The sequence below is a fragment of the Xenopus laevis genome, chromosome 2S (genome assembly GCF_017654675.1).
Source record: "Xenopus laevis strain J_2021 chromosome 2S, Xenopus_laevis_v10.1, whole genome shotgun sequence".
Lineage (NCBI taxonomy): Eukaryota > Metazoa > Chordata > Amphibia > Anura > Pipidae > Xenopus > Xenopus laevis.
Window position 1 is genome coordinate 8582785 of NC_054374.1, and position 19043 is coordinate 8601827.

A 19043-nucleotide genomic window follows, 5' to 3' on the forward strand; every position below is an offset into this window, starting at 1 on the left:
CAATATCATGTTTTAAGTCCCATGCTTTTTTCTTCCAATTTAAAGGTCAACTATAACCATAATAACATTTTCTCCCATCTCTGCGTGTGGGTCTCTCTCCTACATTTATACATATATACCGTACATTGATATATAGATCTCTATAGATTATAATGGATCTTTATACCTTAAGTTTACTAGAAAATCACATTAAATAAACCCAATAGACTGGTTTTGCCTCCAATAAGGATTCATTATATCTAACAAGTACAAGAGACTGTTTTATTATTACAGAGAAAAAAGGAAATCAGTTTTAAAAACCTTGCCATAATTTTATAAATTATGGGTTTCTAGATAATAGATCCCATACCTGTAGTCTCCTAGACTTTATATATTGGGCTCAGTGCAGTTGTGGCCAAATAAAACCCACAGGAGATTTAGGGCTCAGCACTAATAATCATTAGCGAATATTCGCAAAAGGCTCGCAAATAAGACGGGCCTAAGGTGCAATGTTTTTGTGCGTGAAAATAGCAACGACAGTAATCTATATTCACAAAGTTTTTGTCGACTTACCCACTGGGTCTAAAAAGTCTGGGTCAGTTTGGACTTAGAACTATTCTTCATACCCTTTAAATTTCTTAGGGATTTCCTTCTTTTTCTCCTCCTCTACTCCCAGCTGGCTTGGGCCCCTGACTGTGAGATGTGGGGTGATTCTGGCAGGTCATTCACCTTATCAGAAGGAAAATGAACCATCATCAGGCTGAGGGAATGTCTAAGAGACCTCTTCGGGCACAGTCTATCCAGACATTTTAATTATTTGGAGATTCCTGCAAAGCCCAATATTTTTCTGTGGTCAGTGTGGCTGTTCCTGCTTGAATCCTATTCACTGAGAGTGGTTGTGCCCCCTCCAGTCACGAGTTCTGGCCATACAGAGGCCAACAAGTCGCAGCTTATTGGCCCCATGTATGGCCAGTTTAACCCAGAGAAGACTCAGATGGAGCAAATAAATGCACAATCTGGCAGATTTATCAAGGGTCTAATTAAAAATTTGAATTCGAGTTTTCTTATAACCAAAACTGTCCAATTTGACTAGGGAAGGGTTCAAATTAAATTCGAGTTTTTTAATTTTCTAAAGACTATGAGCAAACTTAGGGACTGTTCCTGCTGAATTGTGCTTAGTACAGAGGAATACCTAGGCTGCCATAGTTTTATGGGATCTCTCTGTACAGACTATGACCAAACCTAGGGGCTGTTCCTGCTGAATTGTGCTTAGTACAAGGGAATACCTATGCTGCCTTAGTTTTATGGGATCTCTCTGTACAGACTATGACCAAACCTAGGGGCTGTTCCTGCTGAATTGTGCTTAGTACAAGGGAATACCTATGCTGCCATAGTTTTATGGGATCTCTCTGTACAGACTATGAGCAAACTTAGGGGACTGTTCCTGCTGAATTGTGCTTAGTACCGGGGAATACCTATGCTGCCATAGTTTTATGGGATCTCTCGGTACAGACTATGAGCAAACTTAGGGACTGTTCCTGCTGAATTGTGCTTAGTACAGGGAATACCTATGCTGCCATAGTTTTATGGGATCTCTCTGTACAGACTATGAGCAAACTTAGGGACTGTTCCTGCTGAATTGTGCTTAGTACATGGGCAGAGGTACAGTTATGCTATTCTCTATGAACCATGTAAGAATTACAGGTGAGGGCTGGGGTAAGTAAAAAGTTAGGGGCATTTGCCGGGGTAGCAGCTAGGCTGGGGGGGGAAGGAGGGGGGTCTATGTGGGGTGGGGGTTAAGGGTTTTTAATAAGGGGTTTGTTTCTCCTTTAATGTCAAACCTGCAGCCCCCAGCTGTTCTATAGAAATTGCATACCGGTCGATTTCTGGAGTTTGGGCTACCAATGTAAAGCCCAGGCAGGTGTTGAAAGTACAAATTAGCCAAGGTACTGATTTTGGCTACTTTTTTGACCTTTGGCATGCTTTGTACTTTGGAAACCAGCCAAAGTATTTTCTTTCCCTAATGTGCCAAGCCTGCGTCTCCCAATGCATGCTGGGTAATGTCGTTTTTGTTTAACAATTTGCCGACTACCAAGTTTAATGTAAGGCTACAATACCCAGCATGCAATGGGACTGACTTGCGTAGAAGTCGGGCCCCCTCTGTAGTTACACCCCTGGTGACGGGCAAATCTGGCGTATTTTCACATATATTCACTTTACTTTTTTTTTCAGTGCCCATATTGTGCTATTTTTTGGGCTACTTTTGAAGGGCCTCTTGGGATGGTTTTGAAAATTAGACTGTTGCCTGTTGAGCAGGGGTTTAGGGAGTGGGTCTGGGTTTATTGGTGCTACTGGGTTTTTCCTGGTATCCTGCTAGCCCAATCCGACCCTGGTTTTGCCACCTGAGTGATTTCCATTAGAAGTCCTTGTGTGCCATAGACTGGCCTGGACTCAATTCAAAATAGGCCAAGGCATTTCAAGTATACAGAGGCCAACTTAGTAGTGACTGTCTTTGGCAGGGGTCCTGGGCCACAGCTTAGCTGAACTGGGCCACTGAACCGGGTCGGCTCTTCAAAGCTTCCCAGTGCACAGCATCTTGCAAAGGGTGCAGATGCGTCGCAACTTCAATCCATGCGTGAAGCTTTCTATGGATCCCCAAAAATGCAAGGAAACAATCTTGGGTCTCCCACTGATTCTCTTTTATAGTGAGTTGTATTATATTTTCTATATTTCAATATAATAATAATAGAAATGAAGTGCATAATATAAAATGTAATCATTACATTACAATCATTATATATATGTAATAATTAAATTATATATGCACTGTGACTAGTTTGTGTTTAAATATACAACTAGGGTTGCCACCTTTTCGCCCAGTGCAATCCACGCAGGGGGCGGGACCGTAATGCACAGGGGCGGGCTATGACACAGAGTTTGCCGAATGGCTGGTCGCCAAGTCAATCATAGGGAATCCTGCCCAGTTTTCCTAATTTGGAAAACCGGGCAGGCAATTTTGACCCAGGCAGCCCTTCGGAAAACCGGGCAGTCTGGCTCAAAACCGGGGCGGGTGGCAGCCCTAACCCAAATTTTTATTTTCCCAGGGACCGCTTTCAAGCAAGACCATTTTTATAAGTAATATACGACAACTCCCTTTCCCCCTGGGTCCTTATAAAAATGGTCTTGCTTGAAAGGCAGTCCCTGGTAAAAAAATTTGGGCATCTTACAGCAGCACTTCTGCCATTCGCCAAAGCCCATAGACCTGGCAATAAGTATGGAAAGTAAGAGTAATTTACCAATCTTGTGCCCAGGTTTGGACTGAGATTTAAAATTGGCCCATTTCAGGTGCACAGAGACCCTAACAGCCCGTAGAGGCCCAATAAATAGTGACTGTCTATGGCAACTTATGGCAGAATCTACAGATCGCCAGTCCAGGACTGCAACGTGACAAACTTTCAGCCTTCTTTTTATTAGATGACAGCTTTCACTATCCCCTGACTGCTCTGGAGGCTGAGAGTTGTAGTTTATTCGCTGGAATGCCATGCCTGGGTGTAAATATTTAGCTTGCTGTTCCAATGCACGGCTGTTCAAGTCCCCGGATTTCCCTGTGGGCTGGTGGTTTATGACATCTTTTCCAAGAAAGATCGTAATTGTTACGTCTATGGCCACCTCAAGCTATGGTAAAAACATGGTTCTCAAGATGTTTCCATATTCCAGAAAATAATAATCATACATATTGTTAAGTGAATTCAAACATTTCATGGACGTCAGTGTCTTCTATCACCATTATCAGGGGTACTATACTAACAAGGGTTACAGGATTACAGGCCTCTGCTCCCTAGATCAGATAATCTCAAAGGGTGAAACATGGGCTCCCAGAAATCAGCAAATGTTATCAATACTGAGGCTTCTTGAGAAGTTCTTGAGTAGATTCCCATCATCGTCATCCCTCAATGAACTAGGGGTTTATTTTTTTAGGGTTTTCCCCAATACATCACTTGAAGCTGTTCACATTCCAGGAAGAACTCAATTCGTTCTAGAGGGACACAAATAATTAGGACTATTATATTGACAGGTCTAGATTTTGAACTTTTCTTGCTGGGAAAAGGATGGGTACCCAGCCCTCAGCACGATTTGCAATTTGGTCAAATTGTACTAGTACTGGACCTATTATTATACATGTATGTGGGTTGTATATGTTGGAATTCTTCCCTGGCTGGCTGCCATTAATCAAGCTGCCTTTTATGCCAAGTTTATTGCTTCACCAAACTGATCAATGGCCTGGTGCCTGCCTCTAGTTACTTGCATACCAACTAAGGAGCATACAGTAGACATGGTAACAAAACTTGTTCTACTTGCTGTTTGTTTTCTTATTCTTGTGTATTGTAAGAGTAGGATGTAGACGTGGTTTATCATCAACCACACACACAGTTACTTCTGGTGTGCATGTACGCCAAGAAATTATACGCTTGACCACCGGGCCACAAGTCTGGACAGTTTGCTTTTGAGTCAACACCCAAAAAAAATGAGCACTGCATGACAGTTTGACTGCATTTGCCAAGATGTGTTTCCCTCTCTGGCCAAAGATATCGTATTTGCAGTTCATTAAACTCAAAGAGCCCCAGGCTGGATTCTTCCGTGTGTATGCAACCAGCTGGAACCTAGAAAGAATGCACAGTTACTGGATTTTCCCTGGGAATGCTCTTTGCAATGCATGACTGTGTGTTACGTTTAAAGGCCACATTTGGAATATTTATGAAAACGTACAATGCACTGTAAAAGCAGTTCCCAAGGTTACGTACGAGATAGGGTCTGTAGGTTTGTTCTTAAGTTGAATTTATATGTAAGTTGAAACATATACATTTACTTAATTAAATGCAACAAGACAGATGTTTGACTTAACATAGTATTTATTTTTACCTTTCTGTGCTCTGCAGTAGACGACACACGCCAGAGGGGATTGAGGCAGGAGGTTTATTAAAGCTAAATTCTAATAAAGGCCAAGTAAAGCACAGTATGTTGCTGTAATAGCCTCTGTTTGTAAGTATGGCTTGTATGTAAGTCGGGTGCAGTGTCGAACTGGGGGGCACAGGGCCCCCACACCATCCTCAGGGCCCCCCACACCATCCCCGGGGACCAGCCAAAACAACTCTGTGCTACTGCCGCCACACACCCCTGCACATGCACGCTTTTGTCAGAATGATGTTTCTCTAGAAAAGTAGTTGCAACAAAAACACTGGTGTCAGAGGCAGGCCGGGCGCCCTAGGCAGCCCAGCCAGCCTGATCGCCCCTTCCTTTTTCCCCGTCACTCGCGCATGCGCAGTAAAGGTGTCCCGGTGCGCATGCACAGTAAAGACGTTCCGGGAGCGCATGCGCAGTAAAGACTTTCCCGGCGCACATGCGCAATAAAGACGGTCACGTGAGCCGAAACACCACTGGAGCGTGCATCGCTTATTGCTAACAGATTCCCAGGTGGGTTCGATCTAGGGGTTGGCAGAAGAGGTAGCTGCCCAGCGCCCCCCAATCATTGCGCCCTAGGCAGCTGCCTCTTCTGCCTACCCCTAGTTCCGGCCCTGACTGGTATTGAGCAATACTTCTAGCAGCTGAGCCCTTGTGCCACTACACACTGTGTACCGCTAAAAGACTCCTCATCTACACTACTCATTTACGTGTTGACTTCCATGATTTTATTAGATTATAGTTTTGCTTTAACAACAGGGGCGAACAGACTATTAGTCTATTTTATAGGAGCCTATAAAGGAATATAAAGATTGCTTGGGGAGCAGAGGGAAGACTTTTATGTCCCTTTGGGAAACTACAGATTGAAGAGTTGTCTCTGTATTATCTCATTTATAATTGGGAGTGTGATGAGACATGTCACACATTTTGCAGACGCCTCTCTGTCTCCTCGAGGTCCCCACTTCACGGGCAAATTGTCTTGCGAGTTAATGCACTTCCTAATCTCTTGACAGGTCTCGTAGGCTTCTTATTGCATTACCTCATGCACTCTGCTATTTACTCTGCACTGTACACTACCATTCACCTACTATCAGTGTCCCTCAGGGGATGAAAAAATGATATTATATGCACAAGCGATGCCTGTAAATATTTCATGAGATAGATCTGACAGTTTAATGCTGTTGCAAATGAAAAACCTGCCCTTATCGGCGGCCCGAAGATATCCGTGTGGCTGCGCCAGCCATGTTAATCGCTCATTTAGCTTTACCTCACAGAGCATTTATAACAGAAAGTAGTTATTAAATTGCACTGACATGCATTAATGGTATCTATTGAGGAGAGTAAGACACATATAATGCTCACCGTTTTATTGAATTTAAGATTCATAGGATGATACATTCATTTATATTTTCTGGCATACAGTTAATAGTGCTTTGCTATAAATACATACAACACCTCCATTAGTATTATCATGCTTCATGAATATATATAGTGTCCCCTGTGCTTTAAGAAATTTTTTTTAAAAATTAAGTGTTTGTTATAATACTTCTTAAACCCCAAAAAATCAGAACAGAAAGGCTCCCACAGACTCCATTTTATCCAAATAATCCAAATTTTTAATAAGCATTTTTTTCCCCCTATAATAATAAAACAGTGCCTTGTACATGATCCAAACTAAGATATAATTAATCCTTATTGGAAGCAGAATCAGCCTATTGGGTTTATTTCATGTTTTCATGATTTTCTAGTAGACTTAAGGCATGAAGGTCCAAATTACGGAAAGACCCATTATCCAGAAAGCCCCAGTTCCCAAGCATTCTGGATAACAGGTCCCATACCTGTAGTAATAAATCAGTACCTTGTACTTACAAGAACTAAGATATAATCCATCCTTACGAGAAGCAAAGCCATTTAGCTAGGTTTATTTGATGTTTTAATTTTTTTCTAGTAGACTCGGGCACATTTACCTAGGGTTGAATATCGAGGGTTAATTAACCCTCGATATTCGACTGCCGAAGTCGAAGGATTTTGCGCAATCCATCGATCGAAGGATTATCCTTCGATCATAAAAACCTTGGAAAGCCTATGGGGACCTTCCCCATAGGCTAACATTGCACCTCGGTAGGTTTTAGGTGGCGAATAGGGGGTCGAAGTTTTTTTAAAGAGACAGTACTTCGATTATCGAATGGTCGAATAGTCAAACGATTTTTAGTTCGAATCGTTCGATTCGAAGTTGTAGCCGAAGGTCGAAGTAGCCAATTCGATGGTCGAAATTCAAAGTTTTTTTTATTCTATTCCTTCACTCGAGCTAAGTAAATGGGCCCCTTAATGTATGAAGATCTGTTATCCGGAAAACCCCATGTACCGCGCATTTTGGATAACAGATCCCATACCTGTACATTGCAACTCCATATAAATGGCCACCAAGTTAAAACCCAACCAGTTAATTTTTACTCCATTGCTGATTTATTTCAGCCATCTGAGAGTTAAATTATACATCACATCCTATTATCAAGCAGGGTTCTTACAGCGATCCCTTCCCAGTAAGGGCTCTACACACGGGCGTTTTTTCCTGCGATTTCTTCTGGTCAGCTGCAGGAGAGCGCAGGAGTAGGGAAGCAGCTGTGATGTGATAAGTCAAGCATTTCATTTGATACATTTGTGTAATTCTTGATGCAATTAGCAGGGTAACGTGATATTAATCTGGAACGAGTCCATAAAATAAAACATATCCTTCTGCTCTAATACTGGGGATGAATTCACGCAGCTCAATCTTTCCACAAACATTTAATTCTCGTGGCTACCGGCCAGATCTTCTGTCTATAAGCCTCATGCTGCCATAATTGCCTTTACATTTCTTTCAGCAGGATGTCGCTATCAATTTATTTCTGTGCATGTTTATTGTTTGCAAAGCATCCAAGGGTAAACAGATGAATGGTGGATATGTATATTCATATTAAAGAGATATCTTTATCACAACTTGTGCACTGTTTGCCAAGTATGTTGCTTTGGGTCAGCCTTATGACCTTTGTGTAATGCATTTGGTCATAAAATAAAATATTTGTTGATGGGAGTAGGTCACGGTATAGGATGGGTCAGGTTTTTAGCACAGATCTGCTTCTCTGGGAGCCCCAGAATGAATAGCTTAATGGACTTATTGGAATAATACTTAAGCTAATGTTACATGTTATGTTTCCTTCGCTAGAGCATTTCCATTGGCAAAGAAACACTTATAGTCACCTTCTGCAGTCAGTGTCGGACTGGGACACAAGGGGCCCACCAAAAACCTTAGACTAGGGGCCTACTTTCAGTACTATTACTCTTCCACTCCTCACTCAACCTCTATTCTTCTAGTCTCGTTTCTACTATAATCTATTATTCCATGCATTTAGCCTCTTTGTTGAAATATGGAATGGCCATGAAATAGGTCAAATGACACCTGGGCCCACCTGGAGTTTTGCTGGTATCCCTGTGGGCCAGTCCAACATGGGGTAAATTTACTAAAGGGTGAATTTTCACCAGTGAATGATCCACCACACTTTGCACCAGATGCAAATTCGTTACTAGTATGCTAATTCACCAAAAAAATGCGAAGTTGTCTCAGCAGCCAAACACTGGCGAAGTTTCAATAGCATTAATTCGTCAGCGCAAACATTTCATAGTGAACTTTCGCTAGCGTTCAATTATTAGAGATGTTGGTGGCCACTTATTATTACACATGTCCAAGGAAGCAAAATAAAGACAAAAGAGATCCTCTAATGCTCTAGACACGAGCCCACCCTAAAACAAATGTGGCATGCCCCTCAAATGGTTGTAAAAAAATATGAACACAAAAATATTTAATAGTTAGGACTTTTGAAGGCAATCCTGCTTTAAAATATGAAAAAACGGACTTTCCGGCGTACAGGATATGATGTCACTGACATAAGATTGAGGAGGATGTAGCTTCATCTTATCAGTTCACTAGATCTAAGGTGGCAAAGGAAACTCAGGTGAAAGAGAAAACGTTCTGTAAAATTCACACTTTAGTGAATTTGCGGAGTAACAAATGTGCATGGCGATAGGGCGCGAAACTACGCTAGCGACAGTGTCTTTTGCTAGCGAATTGTCCTCTACACCTGTTAGTAAACTGGCAATGTCCCTGCCGATGAGATTTTTGATTAATTTTTACTAGCGATGGCCACTTCGCCCTTTAGTAAATCTGCCCTATTGTCTGCAGTTCCCTGACATCTAGACATTGCAAGAAAGCATGGGGCTGCAACTCCATATCAAGTTTTTGGCCATCAATGAGTGTGGTCAAACTCTAGAATAAGGATCCCCGACCTTTTGAATCCTTGAGCAACATCGAGAAGTTAAAGAAGTTGGGGAGCAACACTAGCATGAAAAATGTTCTTGGGGTGCCAAATATGTGCTGTGATTGGTCATTTGGTAGCCCCTATGGGGATTTTCATACATTGAGACTCTGTTTGGCAGTACACCTGGTTTTTATAAAAGTAAAACCTGCCTCAAAAATAAACTCCTGCTTTGAGGCCACTGGGAGCAACATACAAGGGGTTGAAGAGCAAATATGTTGCTCATGAACTGGCTGTAAAATTGATGGCGTTATAAATCTCAGACAGCATTCGCTATTTCCAGGACTTTTGTTGTGCTCCATGTATATACCCCTTTAATCTAAAATCTACTACTGTGAAGAAAAAGTAATTCTGTGTATTTCTTACCATAACTGTCCATAGTGTTACAGTTGTTCCTGTAGTATATTTGTAAATGGCCCTTTTTTCATACCTACGGTTATTTTCCTTCTTAATGAACTAGTTGACATGGAGGCCAACACAAAATGCCCTAACCCTAATGCTTTATATCCATCTAAAATCAATATCATCTAGACATTAATGTGAAAATCATCTAGACACCTCGGTTTTTATGTCTAAGCTTCTCATTTAATTGCTTTATAGACTGGAGTTTCTACTCCCCCCCCCCCCCCCCGCTGATATAAATGAACTGTTGTCTTGTGATCCCTTGTCTCAGGTGTCTGGATTTTCAAATTATTCCGGTGAAGGCCCTGGGAAGGCACTTGTTCTCTCCCGGAGGAGGAAGCTGCTGATCATGAAGCAGACAAAATGCAAATAATGAGCTTAGCTTCAGCTGCAATTGCTTATAATATGGGATCCATAACAATAAAGGGGGATGGGTGGACAAAAATGAGTTGCAGGTGTTTTCCGATGTAATGCCTTATATCTGAACAGGGGGTCCTTTTACACTGGGTGGATGGGAGGAGGTTGATGAATTTCAGACAGGAAGAAGAAGTGCATGCACTTGGCAAAGAAGTTCCATTAGGGGTACCATTTATCAGATCCTGCAGATGTCTTCCTCAGTGAAATGGGAGTCATAGGGCAACTTCAACTACCCAGGCACACCTGGCACATGATGAAAACAATATCAATTAGGGATGCTCCGAATCCACTTTTTGGGATTCGGCCGAATCCTTAGTGAAAGATTCTGCTGAATACCGAATCAAAGGATTCGGTGCATCCCTAATTTCAATACAGGTATAAGACCTATTATTGCCGCCAGGGCTTTTTAATAAAATGTACCCTGTTTTGACATAGGGAAGTGTTGGACTGGGACACCAGAGGCCCACCAAAAGACCTTAGATCAGGGGCCCACTCTCAGTACTATTATAATCCCTCTCCTCACTCAACCTCTGCTAGTCTCTTTTCTTTACATGCTATAATCTATTATTCAGTCTATTTAGTCTCTTTGTTCTCATAGAAATATGGAATAGCCACCAAATAGGCCAAACGGATTGAAGCAAGAGGCCCACTGGGAGTTTTCCTGGAATCCCAGTGGGCCAGTCCAACATTGACATAGGGTTTTTATCTTGTCATTATTTTACCTTACTGGTATATACAGCTGATTACAGGTATGGAACCTATTATCTAGAATGCTCCGGACCTGGGATTTTCTGGATCTTTTCATAATTTGGATCTTTGTACCTTCAGTCTATGAAAAAATCATTTAAACATGAATTCAATCCAAAATGCTGGTTTTGCCTCTAATAAGGATTAATACATCTCAGTTGGGATCCAGTGCATGGTATTGTTCTATTATTACAGACAAAAGGGAAATCTTTTTTAAAAACTCTAATTATTTGGATAGAACGGAGTCTATGGGAGACAGCCATTCCGTAATTCGGAGCTTTCTGGATAATGGGTTTCCTAATAATGGATCCCATAATGGGATCTATAATGTGCTGAAAGTGCTATGTATTTAATGGAAAAACAGTCTTCATGCAGCATGTTGTAAGTTTATTTTATGGAAGTTTATTACACATAGGTTGCCTCCATCATACCAGGATGCACCTATTCAATCCAAAAGGTAGGTAAGACATATGAGTCAGTTCATTATATTAGCAGCCTTCCTTTAGCTCAAGAACCTGCTGAGTGCCATTATTTATTCCCTTTTTCTATCTCCCTTGCAGGTTTACTGACAGTGGTTACATGTATAGTATTAAGTCAGGTGTAATCATTTGACACTAATGACAGCCCAGTTTCTAAATCACAACACACTCATTTTTTTTCATCTTTTTATAAAAATGTTCTTTCCCAGTGTTTCTGCTTTCTGAGGAAAGAAAAGATGGAGGGTTGGACACTTGCCATTCATTTCTACTCTGAGTAATTTCTGTCTGAGAAAACGCTGCCCGATTGAGTTAAAATATAATTGTTTTAATTGTTATTTTTCTACTTCATGTGCAAAATAAGAATAACATTGATTCAGCCCTTTTTTCCTTGGATAGATATGGCTATGCAATTTGGACTGTCAGATGCCAGGCTAGTCACTCTCTAATGTCTTCCCAAACATTATTATCCATAGTAACATAAATAACATTGTAAAACACCCACTCACATTCCTATGTAGCATCTAGCTCATTCTGCTTGCAAGAAACTAAAGAGAAAATAGCAATAAATCTGTATTCAATTACAACACCCCATGATCCCCAACACCCTTATTTTTGGTTTAGAATGATTATTATGAGCTGAGTGGTTTCCTTAGAGAAACTCTCAAATAAAAACCGCCTTATGGTGGCCATACACAGGCCTATTTACACTGCCGATTCAGGCCCTTCACACCAAGTCAGCATCTTATCTGCCCTTTGTATGGGGCCCTCAGAGGTTCCTTGATCCGACTCATATTTGGCCAAAAAATGGTCATATATCAATTGGGCAGGTTTAAAAATTCTGTTCCCTCCCAGACCTACTTCCTTCCGGGAACTTAGGCAAAGGAGAGAAGTTAAAGGAACACATTGGGCAAGGGAGGGGTGAGGGATGTGGTGTGGGGTACGGCCTGTGGAAGAGCTCATGACTGGGGTGTAGGGACCCCTGAAGTGGCAGCCCAAGTGGGCCCTGTACACCCCAGTCTGACGCTGGGGGGCGAGCAAAGTCAGCATAGTGTCTCAGTATCCCAGTGCAGAAATCATGCAGGGGGACCTCTTGTCATTGACTTTGGGGCAATATTTATGTGATTATCACATATATAATCTTGGAAAAGCAGTCAGCACATCGATTATCTCTCCTTTAGAATAACCGTGAGTAACCTGCATTAAATATAAAAGGAATGCCTGTGAGTTTGTCTATAGTAGAGAAAACATCTTCTCGTTGCCACTTGGGACCATATATCCATCCTTTTTAAGTGCAAATATGACTTCCAGTCATCACACTCTTTGTTCACTGGATGTAAGTGTAGGCCCTTTGTTCCGGAAAGTCCCAGGCTAGCATCAGATGGATGTATTTAGCATTGATTGATGGAAAGGGATCATGCTTTATTCATCTCAACAAACCACAAGAAATCAATACATGAGATATATTACGCAAGGCTGCATATTAGTCTAATCTCAGCTTGATCAAAACAAACCATTCAGAATACAAGGTCATGGGCTATTCTCGGCAATAAGCAATTCATCTATTTGATTGTCCTTCAGGATGGAGTTGATTCTGCAGTGCCCAATGGATTGAATTCCTGCCTGACAGCGCTGGGGTTTCACATTTACTTCCAGTCAGGGCTCTATGGGAATGGAGTTTGCTTGTTCACCCCTTGCTTGCAGGGTGCTCCAAATGTGTCCCACTCTCTAAAAACATACACACTTAATTGGCTCCAGAACTAAATTACCATAGTGTATGCTGTAAGAATGTGGAAGCTCCACTAAGCAGTTACTGATGTTTAATTTACTTGTTTGGTTATTGTTTAAAAATGTTGGATAAGCCCAGTTTTCAAATATGTTTAAATACCAGTAAAGGGTGAATTTCTATAGGCTCCTTGAACTGTAGAGAAGGTAACTCATTTGATTGTATGGGGCAGATTTACTAAACGACGAAGTTACCACCTGCAGGGACATCAGCAATTTACTAACGGGTGCAGGCACCAATTCGCTAACGAAATAGATAGGCACTAGCGCTCATTCGGACTCTATCGATAGTCGACAATTCGCTCTGGCAAATGAACATTACTCCACAAATTCACTAAGATGCGGATTTTACTCAACGTTACCTCTTTCGCCAGACTTGCCTTCACCAGCTCAGACCAGGTGAAGTGCACTGGAGTGCATGGGGCTTCCTCATTCTTCTGTTACTTACATCATATTCAGTGAGTGGAAAAAGCATCAAAGTTCAAAAGACATTCCTTTTTTCAGAGTGATAGCCTGCAAAAGTCCTAAAAAATTTTTTTTGGGTAACCGGGGTCCCCCCTACAATTTCTAACATATGGAACATTAACTATACATTGGGCTCATGTGTAGGGAATTATAATAACTCTATTGTCTATCAGTGGAAATTTAATGTATTTGCTGCAATATATAACATCCAATTTCCTGCCATATGCAAATTAACCTGAGCACAAGACCTCTAGCGAATTTGCACTAGGCAGAAATGAACGCTAGTGCATCTTCGCTTTGAATTGCTCGCAGTAACGCTAGCGAAAAGTCACGAGCATTCGGTGCCCACGATGAAACTCTGCATTATAGTGAATTAGTGTTACGTGCTACGTAATATGTTGGCGCTATATAAATACATGTTAATAAAATAATAATAGTGTTGTCCGAGCGAATTTTCACCTGGCGAAGTGTAGCGATTGGTGCGAAGGGGGGTGCTGGTGACTTTTCGCCGGTTAGTGAATCTGTCCCATTCCTCGGTCAATAATGCAAAAATCGTTCACAATGCGAATAAATGTTTTGCAAAGTGAAAAAATGTCGCCTTTGCAAACCCTTTGCCCCTCACACGACAGAAGGATATCGACTGTGAATTTTATAGTTTACGATAGTGCGCATGTATGTAATAAAACAAGAGTGTAATGAAACAAGCCATGGTGGGTACCTCAGAGTTACTACCATCTTCAAGTTGACTGCAGCATGACTGCAACTTCATTAGCACTTTACAAATATTGGTTCAAAATCACACAGACCTTTGAGATGAAAGTAGTGGAACGGGGGTTCCTCAAAGATGTCATATCAAAGATGCCCATATGTGAGAAGTCAACAGCTATTAGGTAATGCTTGAGGTTGTTCCACCCAACATAACTCTAATGGGAGCCTATTGGTCTAGTGCAGGGGTCCCCAACCTTTTTCACCCATGAGCCACATTCAGATTTAAAAGAGTTGGGGAGCAACACAAGCATGACATATGTTCCTGGGTGGTGTCAAATAAGGGTTGTGATTGGCTATTGGTAGCCCCTATGTGGACTGGTAGCCTACAGGAGACTCTGTTTGGCAGTACATCTGGTTTTTATTCAACCAAAACTTGCCTCCAAGCCTGGGAATAAAAAATAAGCACCTGCTATGAGACAATTGAGAGCAACATCCAAGGGGTTGGGGAGCAACATGTTACTCATGAGCTACTGGTTGGGGATCACTGGTCTAGTGCCAAATGTGAATGTTACAATTCAGTCATCTATGTGTGCTGCTAATAACAATATGACCACTAACTTTATTGTACACATTTTTGGTTAAAGTAGATTTTTTTTTATATCTGTGGAGTCAACAAGGTACAGTACCAATGACACTATTAATACATTCATACAGTTATTAGGATCAGTAACACATAGGAATGTTTGTATAGTATTTGCTCATTCTTCCTTTCCCTTTGACATTACATTCTTTTCATTGACCTTCACCCTGTGTTCCAAGAGATATGGAGATTTCAGAGTTGTCATATTCATTACTTTGTGTGTTGCATGACTATGAGCGGGCTGTGGTTAGGCACATATCATTGTGAATCATTTAAGCGACTGGATATTATTTTCATCTGCCCTGTTTATTTTACACGCACACTTCCCATTCCCATTAAATTTGGCGCTCCCTTGATTACCGTGACCGGTGGCTGAGGTTTTTCCTGCATATTTTTGCCAGCTCATAACCTTTATTGGAAAACATTTTTGCAGTGGAAAAAGATACTGCTCCAAACAAGGCTGTAAATCATGAATCAAAGACTAAGGGGCCTATTTATCAAGCCTCGAATTTTTCTGGTCGAGTTTTAAAAAAGTCTGACTTTTTAGAGGAAAAAAAAAACCTAGATATTTTTGAGATTTATTATGCTCCTAAACTGCAAAAAATCAAAAAAAACCACTCCAGATAAAACCTGTTGAAATCATTTAGAAGTCAATGGCAGATGGTCCCTTATTAGAACATGCATTTTACCTTAAGGATTCTCAATAGTTTTGGGCTGTTTGCGCTGGTTTTGGTTCAATAATACGATAAATTCAAGTTTTTGGAGAGACAATTTGAAAAAAGTTGCAGAATTAGATGCTCAGTTTTGTCACAACTTTTTCTCCCACTGATTTTTATCGAGAATAATTATTGCTGAATTAAGGTTAGGACAAGTGATAGCCTCCCCAGACCACACCAAGATCACACTAAGGGGCAGATTTATCAAGGGTCGAATTTCGAAGTAAAAAATACTATGAAATTCGACCATCGAATTAAAATACTTCGACTTCGAATATTGAAGTCGAAGGATTTTCCACCGAATTTGGCAATCGAACGATCAAAGTAAAAACGTTTGATCGGACTATTAAATCGTTCGAATCGAACGATTAGAACAATTTTAGCGTCCGATCGAACGATATACTTCGAGGTGTAAAGACTTAGAAAAATTTTTTAGAAGTTTTTTTAAAGAGACAGTACTTCGATTATCAAATATTCGAATATTCAAACTATTTTTACTTCAAATTTGAAGTAAATTCGAAGTCGTAGTATCCTATTCGATGGTCCAAGTATCCAAATAATTACTTCGAATTTTGAATTTTTTTATTTCTAAAATTCCCTCAAATTCACTTCGACCCTTGATAAATCTGCCCCTAAGAGAAAAGCGTGTAATATTCCAGAAGATTTCAAAGGGCCTCTTTTGTATTTGTCAGTATCAGGACCCCCAACATTCAAACTCCAGTGTATCGGGGATATGTAATAAAAGTCACTAAGTTTGCCCAGGTGCAGTAACCCATAGCAACGAATCAGCAGGTAGCATTTACTGATCACCTGCTTTAAAGCAAACATCCCATTGGTTGCTATGGGCTACTGCTCTTGGGCAAACCTAGTGCTTTTTATATATAGGGGTATGTCTTCTATGCCCTTCTGGATGCCCTCTGGCATCATTCTGACATATGAAAGCAATTTGGCACCCAGACCCATCACTCGATTTGACCAAAATGCAGATTTCAGCATTCTATAGAGTGCAACTTAATGCAGAAAAACATGGAGTTTTTGAAGGTGCTGGGTTTCAACCTGCACTCTATTTTTATAGAGATAAAATTGGAATATTTGGATCTGTTCTGGAAAACAGATCCCATACCTGTACTTGATCCAGACTAAGATATTATTAACTCTTATTGAATGCAAAACCAACCTATTTGGTTTATTTTATGTTTACATGATTTTCTAGTAGACTTAAGGAATAAAAATCCAAATTACAGAAAGCTCCGTTATCCAGATCCCGAACATTCTGGTAACAGGTCCCATACCTGTACTTATTATTTCACCTTACACCCTTTGCAGCTGTTATTGTTTTTTCCTGCAAAATAGCACATTGTTGTCTTTTCTCATAGAATATACTGATGTGCCAGACCCTGTCATCTCTCTGTGCCAGACAGAAGTGCTCAGGAATGCGAATCACGTAAAGCTACTTAAGTTGTGATTTCTAGGCAGTAGCTGTCAGTCTGCAGTGAATCTTCTGCTGGTTGCTTTCAAAGATTTAATGGTGCCCAAGGTAATTACACATCTTCCTTCGCCTGTCTCTGATTATTGTTATGCCGAGTTATCATTCATCTTTCCATTTTGTTCGGAGCACTATAATTCCTCAAGTGGAAAGCACTGCATTAAGGACTTCATTAAAATCTCACTCAGAAGAGAATTAGCCAGTGCACAGTTATGCCGGCTTTCAAGGCCAGTGTAAATTCTGTAGAGTAGTCTGTATAAACTGCTTTTTTTTCCCACTCTTGTACCTGTAAGGGCAGAGACACACAGGCAGATTCGGGGAGATTAGTCCCCGGCGACAAATCTCCTCTTCTTCGGGCGACTAATCTACCCGAAGTGCCTTCCCTGCCTTCCCGCCGGCTAGAATGAAAATCGCTGGCGGGAAGGCACTTTGGGGAGATTAGTCGCCCCAATGAAAAGGAGATTTATCGCCGGGCGACTAATCTCCCTGAATCTGCCCGTGTGTCTCTGCCCTAAAGATCCACAGGATTTTTTTCTGAAAAACAATAAAAACCAAAGAAGAAACAATAGGCCAAGAATGCCTGCTGCAATGTGTAGAGATAAGCTGCATGATAAACTAGAGATCAGCACTAGTCAGACCAGTGGTAAACTAAACAGCATTGGATTGGGGGCCCGGAGCCGCAGCGACGACTTGGAGCACGCATGCACAAATGGACGCTAGCGTGTATGGATGATGGCGCGCATGCGCCAATGGATGTGCAAGCGCGAGCCGACAGTCTAGAGAAGAGAGGGAACTGGACTAGGGGTATGCATGCGGCAGAGAAGGTAAGTGCCTGGTGCCCCCCAGGCACTTAGGCATGTGCCTACTCTGCCTACCCCTAGGCACTTAGGCATGTGCCTACTCTGCCTACCCCTAGTTCCGGCCCTGCCGGACCCATTGTGGCTGCAACCACAGGGCCCCACATAGTGCCTAAAACCACTTTAATTCCTTGTAGCAATATCCACTCTCCACACTTCCATTTATTTTCACTCAGTTCTTCCAACCTTTGTTCTGAATCAGGCACCTCTGCACCTAATGACGTAGAAAAACTCTGGAACTACCACCACCTCCTGACCAGTCAGTAGCTCCCATATCCCTTCTCCCCCAGCATCAATAGATATAGCACACTTGCACCTAAAGAAGCAGACGTCACATGCGGAGCACCGGAAATTATGCCAGGCAGACTTCCTGGTTGCAACTGCATCTGCGTTGTAATGTAGCACATGTTATTGCGGTAGGTGCAGCATCATTGCAGCATGAGAATTGCATATATGTGTCCGTAATGATGTCAAAATTCAGAGATAAAAACGGTGTAGGAAAAAAACATGTCAATTGTGTTTGAAATTGCAATCTCACGGGGTACAGGCAAGCAGGTGGTGAGATTGTCTATTGCCGTTTCAGACCGGCTTTTTTCTTCGACAACCGGAAGTCATGTCTGCCTACCCTTAATGGCGTTCTGCATGTTTGCTTCGCACGCACGTGTTTGAAATTGCACAGTGTGTCTCCAAGTGAATGCTCCATGATTTTTCTGATTTTTTTTGTGAATCTAACACAGATTCCTATATATCGGGCCCTCAGTAAGCAGTGGGTCTGCTGCCTGTAATTTTGCCCCCATAATAGCAACTTTTTACTCCATGTCCCATGCAGCCATCCCTGGCATTTCTATCAGTCGATAAACCCAACGAACTTGTGTGCCATAGCCATTTCTCCTGTTCCTTAGCCTGACCCTGGTCTATCTTTATCTCCTCAGTGATGGTGCATAGCTCTAGGGTGAGTCGATTGGAGAAGCAGTGAGTGATTCATAGTGTGTCATACTAGTTCCCATTGCATCACTGACAGGAAAAGTCAGTTCCAGGTTTAGATTCCATGTTG